The 13,945-nt window shown below is 41.0% G+C and overlaps 1 protein-coding gene across 2 annotated transcripts in view; it reads left to right on the forward strand.

Annotated features, from left to right (window-relative positions):
* The window catches only part of JARID2 (jumonji and AT-rich interaction domain containing 2), a 123,988-nt gene that overhangs the window by 17,210 nt on the left and 92,833 nt on the right, over window positions 1-13,945 (forward strand). For both annotated transcript variants that reach the window (XM_026842421.1, XM_026842423.1), the window contains exon 2: window positions 9,419-9,560. The gene's annotated coding sequence lies outside the window, so the exon portion shown is untranslated. The remainder of the gene's footprint in view (window positions 1-9,418; window positions 9,561-13,945) is intronic.

The following is a 13,945-nucleotide window of genomic DNA, read 5'->3' on the forward strand; positions in this document are numbered from 1 at the left end:
CCGGGGGGGGGGGGAGAAATAACTGAGTGAAAAAATGGAACTGCTAGTGGTGCATTACAGTTAAGATGGATCTGTAAAAGTGCTTCTGAAGGAGGAAGACTTGCCCTCCTTTGGTGCTCACGTATATGTGACAAAGACCTTAAATGCTGACTTTAATTCTTATTTACCCGAATAATCCATGCTCTCTCCCTCACATGAGGGGATATTTGAGAAGAACAAGCAAAAATGCTTTGGAAACTGAGTCAGTAACTTTTCTCCAAGTAACTGTCAAATAGATACAAACCAAATGAAAGTGGAAGGAACAGAACATTTTTAAAATGAAATGCTTTCTTTCACAGGCATATCTTTACTCTCCCCTCTCATGGGATGTTACCCCACTGGTTCTCCATTCAGCTGTTAAATTCCCCAGAAAAGGCAGGATAACCAAGACATGATGGTGTTGGCATAAAAACCAACGAAAAATTTATTCATATGTCACTGATAATTTTGCTAATACTTGAGAATTTGAACTCTTTTCTCTCTCAGTGGTTATGCTGATCTTTCTATCACTGATATTCTTGAGCTAGAGATTAAATTACACTTGTGGACCTGCTTGTGCCTGTAATTTCAAATGAAATGCATGTTTTAACTCTTGTTTCCAGATTGCATATGTTATTACCAAATGAGAAAAGATGTCCTGTAGGACAGATGTCCCTGGCATAGCTGCAAATCAAAGGGCACTTGTTCTCCTCAGGGAGAAATAAAACTACTCTGTCCAACGCCAAAATCAACAAGAGGCACACACCACTGAGGGATTTTAGTAATAACCCCAGTCTCATGTCGTGCTTACTGTCTGTACCCTTCCCTGTGCTTCACTGTGGAGGCTGATCTCACTACCTTTATTTTACAGGTGGGTGAGCTGAGGTGCGTGGAGGGGAGGTGACCTCTCTAGAGGCACCCGCTGGGCGGTGGCTGCCTCTGGACAGAGTCTAGGTCCCAATGTCCTAACCGAGATCTCTTCCTGGTGATGGTGTTCCCTTGCTTCTGCAGAGGGCTTCATGCCTTCTCTACCTATGTCTCTCTGAACACCAAAGGCCTGTAGCTTGCATTTGGAGTCCTCTTGTTCCTCCAGAGCTTTCTGACTGCAGTCGAGGAGAGCTGGGGGCAGAGGCGGATGCAATCTGCATATATCAAATACTGTGATTCCTTGGCAACACATGGAAAGAGTATGTGGTGCTCGTTTCCCCAGTGCTAACAGTACTATAAAATTAACCATGTTTCTGTTTGTCAAAACTTAATGACCTTTACATGGCCTGATACCTACTTATTAGAAAAGCTGCTGCTCTCCCCTTATCATACAGCTCCAGGGGCAATTGGTAGGCTCGATAGTACAATAGTACTGATAAAACAGATAGGGAGCAGCTGGTATGGTGGTGGCCATCATCATTCATTCCTCCTCTCTGTTCTGCTTCATTCAGGACAGCTCTAACTGTTGGGTCTTGGGGCAACCATTCCTTGGGTTTCCTTTTTTTCCCCTTTTCAATTTTCCCATTTTTTTTTATTTTTAAGGTAGCTGTTTGTGGCTTTCAGCTCTGATTTAGTCAGAGTCTCTGTATTTGTAGGAAGGGGATTCAGGAGAGATCTGTTTGTTTACCCAGCTTTTTTGGAATCAGCATTACTACTGCTATCTTTTTCACCTGTGTATGAAGACCTACCCCGCTGCTCAGCCTGTTTGTTAATCCTGTTCCCTCCCCCATCCAGGCCACACCACCATGGAGCCCAGGTTGACGGCCTCTGTTCTGCCTTATGAAGAATAAGGTGCCAGAAGGGGTCGCGTGATTCCCTGGGGGAATCAGGGGTTTGGAGTTTTCATTGTGTCTGTAAAAGCAGAGAAATGTCTTTAATCAGAGAGGTGTGTCCCTTTGAGTAGATTTTTTTTTAAATCTAAAACAACAGAAGTACAGACTTCAGGTGAGGTTTTTCTCTGTGTATGATATGTTGCAGGCAACAGTTCAGGCTTGGGTTGGTTTTGAGTTTTTAAAAAATTTCTTCCAGATGCATCTTTCATAAATAAAACTGAGGCTTGAAGTATGTCCTATGGCCTCGGGTGGTTTCCTGGCAGAATTAAATTAGGTTAATTTTTGACTGTTACATTCTTGTTTCTACTACCCTCCCATCTGAACTTCTCCAAATGATAACAGAACAATACACCCTTAAAAGTGTTGTGTTGAAACACCAGAGCAATATAATTTCAATTAATGCTGCTAACAGGTACTTGATAATGGGCTCATATGCAGGAAACAAAAATCTCATAAATGTCATTGTTTAATAGCAATTTTGGATGGAGATGTAATGGAAGTAAGGAGCTTCTTTCAACCTGTATTATTTAATCAGTTCTCTTTGGTGATCTTGTCTTTTGACAGGCTGACAAACACATCTTGTGCTGTAATGTCATTCATGCTTGGCTTCCATAGTAATGATCTATATCTACATATAACAGCACTCTTCTAGTCATTTATGGGGACTGTACAAGCTATTTGCTAACAGGTTTTGGCATAACAGTACTGCTTTATGCATATGCTCTGTTATGTACCACAATCAACCTAATGTCCAGTGGCTTGTCATCTGAAAAGCCCACGTACCATTAATTACCATCATGGTGGCAACACAGAGCATCGTGTGGTATAAACAACTTTTCATGCTGTAGTTTAGAGACAGAAAACTGTTGTGGTTTTGCATTACCAAATGAGATCAGAATAGCATTTTCTTTGTGACAGCTATCCTTTAAAAAAGGGACAGGGAATTGGTATCTCTTATCCTAGAGAAAAATGTTTTAGTTTGTTTTGTTTTTAAATTAATGTTACTATCATGAAAACCCAGTTCTTTAGTCTCTAAGACAACCGTGGCATGAAAATAGGCCTTATTTTTGAGGCGTGTTGTCTGTTTAATATGTAATGTGATACCTTGTCATGCTGTGACAATGTGACAGATGGCATTTGTGCTATAAAACTAAATTATCTTTTGTGCATAGCTGTACAACAGCTAAATACAGTAACTCTGTACAGTATGCTGATTAATGCAGACTGCAGATGTTTTAGAGATACAGGTATGTTTTAACTTGGCATAACATGATTAATGGTTTTATTTAATGTGCCTACCAGGATTTTGGTAGTGTTTCAGCACGTAGTCTAGTACGTAATGGCATTTTGGGTAGAAGAAAAATTTAGGGTTACAGACAATGGGTTGTGAATTTGTATTGTTTTGCAGCTGTTTATTACTTCTGGAAAATGGGTGAGAACTATTTGTTAACAATACTTTGCAGGTAACTTGTGTATAACTTTATAACATAAACTGTTAAGTCCTGTAGTTCTTAGGTTGAAGGAAAACAAGAGGTGTAGGTGAGCTGTCAAGTTTGTCCATGTTCAGGTGGCACAGACCTTTCAGACTATGGCATGGGATGGTTAACTCCCCAGCTTTCTAACATTGCAATTAAACCTCTTGCTTTCTAACATTTGTGGCAGCAATCCCGAATGGGATGGTGCAATTTTTTTTTTTTTTTTTTTTTGAACAAAGCTTTTCTGCACAACTACCAAAACTGCACAGCTGAAACTTGGACAGGCATGTTATTCCTTAAGTGAACAACACATCAGCTCCGTGCCTACCTAACTACAATCCGTGCTATTTCATGCTCTCACAAATAACACTGTCGACCCAGCACGGTGAGAATGCTGCTTCAAGTAAATCCACTTTTTAACTTCTTGTAACTTGTGTTTGTTTGTTTTGCCAATTGTCCTGGAAACTGGGCCTTTGTACCAGCCCCAAGCAATTCAGCTTGCAGGGATCAGGGAGGAATGCAAAGAGGGGAGTTGCCGGAGGCAGGGAGGCAAATATCTCTTGGCAGTGGGAAGTGGGTGTCCCTGTGTGGTCAAGAAGCACCTGGGAGCATGTATTTCACGTATAGCTGAGACTGCTCCCCAGCCCCGCACTGTGTGGACCCACTGATGTTGGGTGTTCATTCCACATAGAAAGCTGTGAATACGGTCATGTTGAAATCCCCCTTATTTAGGCCAGTGAATGCTTTTGATATCTTTGGCTTGTGTTTGTGTGGTGTTGACTGCTGATTTTTCTAACATGATGTCTTTGTTTGTTGCTTTTGACTGTGAGAGCTGACTGGAAATACAACTGAATGTCTTTCTTTTCCTAAGCTGCTTTAGGACTGGGAAACGGAAAACCAAAATAGGTGGTTTTATTGTGTTGTAAGAACATGGAAATGTTCATGCTCAGATGCCTTGTTGGCACTGGAGTAAGTGATGTAGAAACAGTGTTTTGGAAACATTGTGAAAATCCCTTCACCCAACCACTGTGTTCAACTAAGCACGTGATACCAAAATTTGTTCTGATGCTCCCCTTTGGTTTCCTGATTATTCAGTAACTTTAATAATGAAGAACATACCAGTTACTGTAATCTCCTCTATTCTTAAAACCAACAAACTAGCCCCAAGCCGTCCCCTGCATTTTTTCCTGTCCTCCCTTATATTGCTGCTTTCTGCTTCTTTCTTTCTCCTCTGTTTTCATAATATGTATTTATACTTACATGGTGTTTTATTGTATGGTGTGTTCCCAGGTACTGGGATTTTGCTTCACATGTGCAGGTACTCCCAAGACTTGCCCTGCACATGCCTGTCGGCCATCTCTCCAGACAACCAGAGATGGGTTAGGTTGTGGCTTGAGAATAGAGTTCTAGATTGCTGCCAGAAGTGAGTGTGTGTGTATCACCAAAAATGGTAAGGTTGATGAATCTGTGCCAATATAAATTAAGCCCTGCCTGCACTGGAATAATGAGTCTTACTTGCAAGGCTGTTCTGAGAAGTGATCAGCTTGAGTCAGTGCAAGGACTCTGAAGTAAACACACTGGTTTTGGTGAAAGGGACATCTCCATTGCTGGGAAAGGCTCAGCAAGACCACTGCTCAGTTAACAACTACAGTCAAGAAGCAAAGGGGATAGTGAGATGCAGTGGGAACAAGAGGGAGCTAAAGCCATGGTAACTGGATTCTGTCTAAATCACCCTTGAGGGTATAATTGAGCTCATTGCAGAGCCCTTCCTGCATGTGAAAAAACAAACTAACTTGTAGCCACAGACAGATTTGAAAACATTCAGAGTGTGGAAGGCAAATAAAAAGGAGGTAATAGAAGTCTCTTTAATAATGGTTGGGGCGCAGAAGGCAGAAAGGGCTCTTCTGCTTTCCCCAGCTTGTAACAGAGTGGACATAATATTCACATTTGCTGCTTTTTTTCAGTGCACTTAGAAGCTGATGAGTGGATATTTTTTTTTTTTTTGGTCTTTTCAAGCAGCACATAACTAACATTGCAGTTTGCTATTGCAGCATATGTGGAAGTTGAAAAAAGAATTCAGAAATACTGTGAAGTTGACATTTATATGGCTAAGATACATTTTAGAAAGGATGTTAAGATATCCATGGTTCAGTTTTAAGCTACCCTTTTTAATTACTAGGGATTAGTAACTGGCCTTTCTCTTAAAGTATCTAGTCTTGATCAGTTAGAGCCAGGACAGTGTATTTAAGGGACCACAGATGTCATTTGATCTGTAAGTTCCTGTGTTTCTGACTTAATTAAATAATTCATTATTACTGACTTAGGTAAAGTAGTGTTTATTCAGTGACTTTGAGCTGTTCAAGTGTTTCAGTTCCTTTTCAACTTTGACAGCCAATATGCACTGCTTCATTCCATATATAAATTATTTCACATAAATCATTTTAATATATGAAATGTTACACTGATTTATAATCCAAGTTGCTGTACTTTCAAATTTAATTTTAATGAGGTTTAGTTTTTTTAAAAATATTGAAAATCTAATTTGACTTTTAAAACAAACACTTTATATTACAGGAATAAAGTCTATTTTTTTCCATCCCTGATTTATTCTGCCTAATTATTCAGGCCTTGTGGTTGGTCACAAGCCCAGCTGTCCAGGGAAAAAGCAGTGAGAACTGGAGCTGAGAAGAGCTTAGTGGGCAAGGGACAGGCAGCTGCTGCCAGCTCTCCGGCAACTGAGAATGTGACTAGTCATGGGCTTTGCTATGAGCCAGGGCTCACTGGCATCGTGATTTAGAGGTTGAAGTGGTTCCGTCCTTGTTCCATGACCATTTCTGGGTGCTCCAAAGTAGCCAATATTAGAGTGGTTCAGCTCTCTAGACTATGCAAAAGAGTATTTTCTTGCTCGGTTGCTTTCCCCTCTTTATATACATACAGAATTGCAGTGCTTAGCTTTTAAGAAACACGAATGCCTGCTGCTTCTTGTAGCTTGGTTGACTTCAGGGTATCAAACCCATGTAGATTGATGTGCGCCAGACTCTGTTCTTGGAGTGCACCAGCAGAACTGTATGTCCTGTCAGCTGCACTGGTGGCAACTCATTAATGGTAATGTGGGTGCCGGACTGTCACTTGGCACAACTGTGGTGTCCCCACCCTGTCCTGGGATCTCCAGACCCTTTATAGCTTCTGACTGATGCGCAGCAGAAATGAATATGTTTTATCGCAGTTTGAGATATCAGGAATGGCGTTTGAAGGAAGAGGTATCTAGGGGCAAACTGAATGCATTTGATATAAAAATGATTGAGTGGCAATAAACTTTATAACAGCCTGCTTCAGCATGTGCTTTCTCTCCAGTGCTTGGAAGGAGGCTGTGGACTGTGGCTGTCTGTGCCTTTCATCACTTCAGAGTGGATTTTGCAATTATGCTGGCTGTGAAAACCTGTAGAACACGACACCCATTCACATTATTTATCAGTATCTCTCATTTGTAGTGTTATGCCTCTGTTTTAGGGCATTTGTTTTAATTGGTTTCAGCTGACGATAGCTAACTTTAGTTACCAGCAATATTATTGCATTTTGAGATGGTGCTGGTTATGATGAATGATAGTAGAGAAACCGATGTTTTTCCTTAAAGGACACAAATCATGCTTGTCTCCCAAGTGCACTGATGGTTTGGCAGGGTGAAAGGATGAATAAAAATTGCCTTCCAAGTGCATGCAAGTTGACAGCCCGAAAGGTGATTTTCTTGACTCATATACTTCAGGTTGCTGAGTTTTACATATGGCAAGTCTCCAGAACAAATATTGCTTTTGGAAACCCTAATCAAATTCTGCCATAAGAGTTAAGTTACTGAGTATAAGGCCTCAAATTATATGCTTGATTTAGACTTCTGTGGAGTTCAGAAATTGTAAATTTTATCAGCAGTGGTTTAATGGAAAAATGCAAAGCAAAAGTTAAAAATTTTTAAAGATTAAATGTGGGCACTAGGGCTTCTAGTGAGTGTGAATTCAGCATAGAAATATAATGTATTAAATGTCTTTTAAAAGGTTGCCTTCATTTCCTTGAGAATGCTTTGAAGGGATGCTGTCACCCAGTGTCGTATCATTGTGTTACATTACAAACCCTGTTGTAGTATCATGTGCTGATACTGAAATTTGTATTATTTGTTGGGTCACAGTTTGAGATCTCTTTTATGGAAAGAAAGTATTGAAAGGAATTTAACAAAGGGGAGTGAAAATGTAAATTGGATCATTTAACTTCTCCCTACCAGTCTTAGGCTTACTAGAAGAGACATTTTAATACAAAAATTGGTGCTTAGTTTAAGCTTTTGCTTTGTGTGCTCCATATTAGGAAGAAGAAAATTGAGCTACCAGTTCACTGCATTTTCCCCACAAAAAAAGTCCAGGCTTCGTAGGTAGTATTATCAAGATAGCATACAAAAACTGCAGCATGTAGTCACCATGTTAGCCACTTCTGACTCCAAGCAAAGACAAATTCAGTGTAGTTCAGAATGAATAAGAGCAACCTTAGGAAAAAGAAGAGAGCAATGTGATGTAGTGCTATGATGCAGCTTTGGATTAGGCAGTTTAAAAATGGGCAGTCGGAGTGATTAGATTGAAATCAGAAGGGCTGAAAGGTTTGGAGCCTGCTAGCAGACAATGTATTGCACACAGTCATGGTGCCCAGGTGAACCGTGAATATCTGGCCTTGCGGGGAAGGAGCCTTTGGCCATGGCTGTGGCCGAGGTGCCAGTACTGAGAGCAGGCGGCTTGCCAGAGGGGGTGCCTTCCTCTTGCTCTGGTTATGCTTCGGTGTCTCTTTGAAGCTGAGCCTGGTTCAGTGCTCCGTTACGCGATGAGTAAGTGCACTGATGGTGCCAAACTGCAGTTTTCCTGAAAACAGAGGTCTGAAATGGTGTAGTGCTGAGGTAGCACTGGTGGAAAGTTTTGAAGTGCTGTTATTAGTAAGCATTTTTGGTTTAGTACTCTTACCAGCCTTGCTGCCAGGCTTATCTTGGAAGGGGTTGGCGCCCTCCCTGTTTTCTTTTCTAATATGCAGTTATAGAAAGGGGGACTGAAATATCTGAGGGAGGAAAGAAAGTCCTACCAGCGTTTCTCTGAGGAGGTAAAGCTATGAAACAAAGCTTTGTTATGCCATTTGCAAAAGCATTTTGGTGGAAAGATGGGAAAGCGTTCACCTGGATAAAATTGCAGCTCCTCTGGTAATATGCTCTTAAAACACTGAGTAAATACTGAGCTAATAAAATTGTTAGTGATTTTCCTCCCTCTCATCCCAGAGCATACCAAAGAATATGATACTATTTTAATTCTTTCTTAAGTGTGAGCGGTTTGACTGTCTGCTGTTGTTTGTAAGAGTAATATTATATTGTAGTTAATTGTTTGTGTAGAATATGCAAAATTTATTAAATGCTATGCTTGTATAGGGCCTAATGATGTCTTCCAGCTATGTGACTCTGCTTGCTGTAGTTTTCTTCCAGGAGAGAAAAGGCATACAAGGGAAGGCAGCTGTGGCAGACACTTCCCCTGCCCTGTGTACCTTTGCTGTCAGTCTGGAGTTTCTGTAGATGCGTTGACACTTGGTCAGAAGAACAAGAGTTGAGAAAGAGAGTTTTGCTGTTCATCCCTTTGAGATTTAGGATTTTTTTTTAAACAATCGTAATTGTAGTAGTTGGAAGCAGCAGAATGAAGAGCAGGATGACAACAAATTGGACCAAATGGCAGCTTAACTGATCTGCAGATAAATACAAAAGTCTCTCCTGCCAGTTAGTAGGAGTTTCGGAAAACAGGGATGAGTTCCTTTTGAAATGAGGGATGTGGCAAGATTATAAATACTATTGCAAACACCCATAGTGTGGTTATTTGGGATTGGGGCTTTACAGTTAACCAAATCAGAAACACACAAATAGGCAGGTTTTCACTGGAGTACTTCTGTGCAAAATCAATGTTATCAGTATATCCCTTTGCAAGACAGTTGCTTTGGGTGGCAGCACTCTATTGTTAGTGTCATGTGTGAATTTTTATAAAATCCGTTTGGCACTGGTAATGCAGGTTTTGAATATTGTGTACTACTTTGTCACGTTTGCAGGACTTCTCGCTAATGGCCAATCTAAGGGATTAGGACCGGGATCAGAACAGCTGGAGAATGAGAAAGATGATGCATCGCAAGTGTCCTCAACGAGCAACGATGTTAGTTCTTCAGATTTTGAAGAAGGGCCCTCGAGGAAAAGGTCAGTAGTGCATTATGATTAAAGTATAGCCTTTCTGCTTTGTCTCTTTTGTGCTATAAGGTTGTGATTATGTTATCAGTAGGGTATGGTTGCACATACTTCCCTACCATAAGCAGACTTTCCAATGTGGAGTCTTTCTAGTAACAGTGAGGATAGAGTAAATTTTGCTTCATCCATCAGTTTAGATGGTGGTTCTTGTTGTTCTGGAAAACATGGAAAAGCAGTTTTTCTTTTACAGTAGGTGATTTGCTAAATTAAATGCCTTAATATGCTCTCCCCTCCTGCCCTCCCTCCTTCTGCTCTAGCTTTGGCCTCTCAGGGATGTGTCAATATGTACATGTGTGTAATTTCAAGGAAAGCATCACTGAAGTAATTAGTGTTCCTGTTAATTTTCTGTGAATGAAACCATGTGAAGTTATTAAAAAAAAAAAAAAAAGTATAAACCAGATGCTTCTGAGAAGAGAAACTGTATAGTGAGGCAGTGTAGTAGGTATCAGTTGCAAAGGACTACTTTGAGATACTGCTGTAGCAAGCTGTTCCCTCTTTCCTGGAAGTCAGTTACGAGGTCCTTGTTGAACTCTTATGAGTTCTTATCCTGAATGTGCACAATGTGGGTTAAAATTGTAGGACTCAAGCCAATCTATTACAGAAAATATGCTGAGAATGCAGGAGGCTGGGAGTTGTCCCCTGTATGAAGTAAGAACCAAAACAGCCTGTCTGAAAAATGTCATTTAAAAGATAGAAATGGAAAATGCTTTCTCAACCTTTTTCCTCCACACTTTTCACATCCTAGTCCCAAGCCAAAATGAACTGGAAAATAAAGTTCTCTTTCAAACAAAAGAAATATTCCTATTTTTTGCACAACCTTATGATTTCCCTGAGAAGCCTGACAGTGAGGAGAGTGCTGCTTTTCTGGACACTGTGTGTTCTTTTTCCTGTGCCTCTCACCCCTGGTCCCCACAACTTTTTCTATCCCCCCAAGCAACAAACTCAAAGTGTAGATAATATGCCCACTTAGCTTCTCTGGTGGATCAGAAGAAAATTTGTGTTATTTTCAATACTGATAGAAATTTTGTAGGGCTCATTGCATCCTACTGCAGGTCAGGGGAAAAGTATTTGTGTGTTTATTTTTGGCTTTATGAGATACAACAGAAGCTTGAAAATGATTTCTGCTTAGTGGCATCCACTGTATGTGTGATCCTGGGAAACAGTGGTTATCATTTCACAGCATTGCCACTGTTGCTTGAACGTTATCTTAAGGAATTTTTGCTGCCCTCTGCACTTGCTTTGTCCCCTTGTTCTTCAGCCATGCTGACACAACCGCTTGCAGGGTCACACCATGAGTAGGTTCAAAGAGCTGCTTAGGTTTTAAAATAATAGTGAGAGGAAGATGGATTGAGGCTTTTTGCCAGGGTTCTTTAATTTTAATCTGCATGAGTTTTCATCTCTTGTTCACAGTGCCACCAGTGCAGCCAAGGGGACAATCCCCTTCCTCCCTTGGGGCTGGTGAGGGGCAGGAGGGCTTCTCCCTTATGCTGTCCCTGCTTCTGGTGCCCTGCACAGTCCAGCTTCAGAAGTGAGTGGGATTGCTACAGTCCCAAGAAACTGCAGTTGAGTATTGCAGGTGAAATTTTTTTTTTGATGAATATTTGCTAGTTTTTGGCTGTGGGAATTCAGACACTTGAGAAACAGCTGGATGGTCAGGCCTAATAATAGGGAACTCAGTGCCTTTGGTACTTTTCAGGTTAAAAACAAAGCAACACAAAAAAACCTTAAAACATAAGCCGAGATGGAAAATATTTTTCTGGCTTTTTCGGAAGGCAAGGCATCATTTCAGTTCTTCTTCATGCCTCATGGACTGTTGAGATAATGTTAATGTTTGTTGCTGCAGTTGATGTCAATAAGAACGTTCCTGTTTTGTTTCCATTTACACCCAGCACAGACTTATATCTACCTTTTTCCTCCCCCAGCTTCCTCTTTGCAGATAGACCTTTTCTGTACTGCAGTGTGTTAGGTGTTTTGATGTCATCTTGTTTCCTTTTAAGATTTTTGTTTTGTTTAGCTGAACATGTAATGTTTCCTCAATCCAGGTCATCTGGGGATCCCACAAAGAGTTGCGCCAGCACTATTGGGTGGACAAAGGATATGCAGGAGGATGAGGAGGGGGAATGGGACTGAAATGGGATTTGTGGGTTCACTGCCTCAGCTCATCAGGTTTTGAGAAAGCGTGCCCTCTGTGTCTTCCCCCTGGGCTTCCTCAAAATCAGACTTCTCAACTGTATGTTCAGCTGTGCGTACAACTAATGGCACTCTTTTACTAAAATACACATTTAAACACTATAGCTTTAGCATGTAGTTCATGCAGATTTTACCCAAATGAGTATTTGTCTTCTCAAAAGACAGTGGTATACAGCTGGTGGTATATGCAGTGAAATTATTTTAGGGATTGGTGCACTTTGTGAAGCATATGTGTTTGGAACATACTCTGTATAATACAGTGAGTTTTGAGTACCAGGTTTCCTGTAGTGTTTGTACCATGCATTATATGTAAGTTACTACTTAGTTTTCTATGGCTTGTGGGATTTTGGTGTTTTTTTGGTTTGTGGTTTTTTTTTTGGGGGGTGGTGGTGGTGGTGGTGGTATTTGTTTGATTTGTTGGTTGTTGGGTTTTTTTTTGCATATGGCAGGAATGTTTCTTTTGGAAACTTGAACGTGTCGTCTTCTAGAGAAATGTCACCTGTATTTCACACCAGTGATGGAAACAAAGAGTGCTAAGCAAGTAAGCATAGTAAATAAGGGAGGCTGTTGTGTCATCAGTTTTAGTAGTTTAAGGCTCTGATTTGACCTTCCAGTTCTTCAGTGTAATGGCAGACTGGTACTCTGAAGGCAAATAGTCGCTTCCCAGTTCCTTCTTCCCTCCTTTTCCTAGCTGTTGTGTCTGGCAGTCTTCTGGATCCAGGGTCAGTCTGTTCAGTGGACTGATCTGGCAGCATATTCCCCCCTCCTAGAGTGGGTCACATTATATAAATGGAGATAGATTCATGCATGTGTGCAGCATGTGTGTGTTTCTAATTTGCATTTATAGTTGATCCAAACTCTTCCTGTTTCAGAGACAATTTGCACGAGAGCCTGGATAAATAGCAAGTGCCAATTCTCATAGCAAGCTGAGTGGAGGGTGAATTTGCTAGCTGTTAGCGTTGCCTTGTGGTCTTACTACGCCAGTCGTCTCTGGTGTAGATTTTCCTAGGGTCACAATTAGGCAGTGGATGCTCCCAGTGAGTCAGTGAATCCCTGTGAGGTTAGAGGATTTAGCTGTAGATAGGTAGGTGCTGACAAGTGTCTGGGGGAGGTAAATCCCTACCAGCCTGCCTGCTGACCAGTGAAGAGATTACTGCCAAGCATTCCACATGCCAAGCTGCATAACACAACAGCAGAACCCCCAACCAAGCACTGCTTCACGTTTATCACATCTAATTTTTTTCAGGTTCAACCCCTTTCCTAGTAACATAGCTTGATTGAAGAGCCACACATGCCATAAAGAGAGCATGGTGATGGAGAGACTGTGGTTCTGGTGAAAGTATGCTGATTTAATATAATGCTGCAGATTTTGTTCAGAAACTCGCTTAGATACTTTGTTTGATGGACCAGGCTTTTGAATTTGGTGGCCTGGTGCTGTCAGGCTTCAAATGGCTCCAACTAGTCTGTGGGTACTTTGTCAGTAATTAACACATTTATTCTCTGGGGACTGGAGAAAGCTACCTATGCAGGCAGTTTTGCAGCCAACAGGAAAAGTCCCATCTCCATTTCAAGTGCAGCGTTTGAGATTGCGACAGAAATCATGGAATAGTACTAAAAGCATACTAAAACCTGCCTGTTCTGTTGCTGCAGGTTTCCGCTGTGACAGCTTAGTGGTGGTAAGGAGGAAAAAAAATAGATATACAGCTTTGCCTCTGCATAGTCTCCATATCAGTCCAAAAATTGTAAGCCCTGTTTACAGAATAAATGGGGTTTAGGGAGTATTGTCAGAGGCAGTGGTGGCAAGCTCTGGACTTCAAAATACTTAGATTTGTGTGAGTTTACATTTAAATGGAAAATACTTGCTTTGATCTGAGCTGTGTGTATTACTAATGACCAGGTCTGTGGGGAAGCAGGGGGTTAATCCTGATGACTAAAGACTACTTTCAGCCAATGAAAAGGTGTCAGCTTTATTTTAACATTTGGCAAAAGCTAAGCATTCAAATGTTACACCGAATCTGTTGTGTAATGGGTTGCTGTCTAATGGCCATGTAAGTGAGAGTAGTTGCTAGTTTGTTCAGTGCTTTGGGGAGAGATGAACAAAAGCATTAGTGTATAGGATTGATAGACTATCAGGTTGGATGGTCTTC

This window comes from Athene cunicularia (assembly GCF_003259725.1).
Source record: "Athene cunicularia isolate RWA chromosome 2 unlocalized genomic scaffold, athCun1 chr2_part1, whole genome shotgun sequence".
Classification (NCBI taxonomy): Eukaryota; Metazoa; Chordata; class Aves; order Strigiformes; family Strigidae; genus Athene; species Athene cunicularia.